The sequence below is a fragment of the Lipotes vexillifer genome, unplaced genomic scaffold (genome assembly GCF_000442215.2).
Source record: "Lipotes vexillifer unplaced genomic scaffold, Lipotes_vexillifer_v1.1 scaffold875, whole genome shotgun sequence".
Lineage (NCBI taxonomy): Eukaryota > Metazoa > Chordata > Mammalia > Artiodactyla > Lipotidae > Lipotes > Lipotes vexillifer.
The window spans coordinates 615,960-617,506 of NW_006792177.1; the positions used below are offsets into that span (position 1 = coordinate 615,960).

General features: G+C 43.6%; 1 non-coding gene across 1 annotated transcript; it reads left to right on the plus strand.

Moving 5' to 3' along the window:
* The first annotated feature begins 250 nt into the window (after window positions 1-250).
* On the plus strand, window positions 251-322 carry TRNAE-UUC (transfer RNA glutamic acid (anticodon UUC)). Its single transcript has one exon. It is a non-coding gene; the product is annotated as a tRNA-Glu (tRNA).
* The last annotated feature ends 1,225 nt before the right edge of the window (window positions 323-1,547 follow it).

Here is a 1,547-nt window from a genome sequence, read left to right on the forward strand (position 1 = left end):
GATTCTTGTGCAGAGAAATAAATGCAGATTTCATCCAGTGGAATTTAACTGATTGTCTGTGGATACTGGCCAATTTTGTATATATTAAGCAAATTCCTTTCAGCATTCCTACTGGACTTATTAAAATGTCCTACTGGTTCTCTCATTAATTAATGAGTTAACTAAAGTCTTTAACATGTTCATTTTGTATTTGAGTCATGATTTTACTTCCTAAAAACATCTGTCCTTTAACAAGGTGGTTAAGGGAAATTCCCTGGCGGTCCAGTGGTTAGGACTTGGCGCTTTCACTGCCGGGGCCCAGGTTCAAACCCTGGTCGGGGAACTAAGATCCTGCAAGCCGTGGACAAAAAAAAAAAAAAAAAAAAAAGGCAGTTAAATTTAGTGTATTCATCTGATTTTATTTACAGCCCTCTTAAGATAGTTATAAAGACCTTACAGCAACAAGAACAAATATTCTTAATCAAAAACATTCAGTGGAGAAAAAACCAGAATGCAAAATTTATACTAGGCTGTGTGACTAAAACTAAAAATGGCAGGTGCCTAGGGCAAGAACTAGAGGGGAAGGAGAAAAAAAACTGAAGTCTGATTTGTTAGAGCTGTAGAATCCTGGAGATTTAAAAAATATCCCGATTTGTTATTATTCTGTTCTGTTATACATTAAAAGAAACAAAGACTCTGTATGAGTTTCCTCTTGCTCAAATTGCCACTGTAACAAATCGCCACAAACTTAGTGGCTTAAAATAACACAGATTTATCATCTTACAGTTCTGGAGGTCAGAAGTCCAAAATGGGTCTCACAGGGCTAAAATCCAAGTGTTGGCAGGGTTGGTTCTTTCAGGCCCTAGGGGAGGATTCTTCTCACCTTGTCCAGCTCCTAGAGACTGCCAGCATTCCTTGGCTTGTGGCCCCTTCCTCCACCTTCAAAGGCAGCAGCACAGCATCTTCAGCTGTCTTTCCGTCCTCACATCTCTGACTCATTTAAGGACCCTTGTGATTACACTAGACCCACCAACATAATCCATGACAGTCTCCCCACATCAAGGTCCTTAATGTAATGACATCTGCAAAATCCCTTTTGCCATGTAAGGTACTCACAGGCTCTGGGAATCAGGATGTGTGCATCTTTGGGGCCCATGGTTCTGCCTGTCAGATATCTGACCCTGATCCAGATGATTTCTTTGAACTTTTAAGTTCAGTGAGAACTAAAAGCTTCCCTATGTGTCTGAGTGAAGGAAGACATAGCATTTAAGATCATACTGAGGGCTTCCCTGGTGGCGCAGTGGTTGAGAGTCTGCCTGACGACTCAGGGGACATGGGTTCGGGCCCTGGTCTGGGAAGATCCCACATGCCGCGGAGCGACTGGGCCTGTGAGCCACGGCTGCTGAGCCTGCACGTCTGGAGCCTGTGCTCCCAACAAGAGAGGCCGCGATAGTGAGAGGCCCGCGCACAGCGATGAAGAGTGGCCCCCGCTCGCCGCAACTGGAGAAAGCCCTCACACAGAAACGAAGACCCAACACAGCCAAAAATAAATAAATAAATAAATAAAT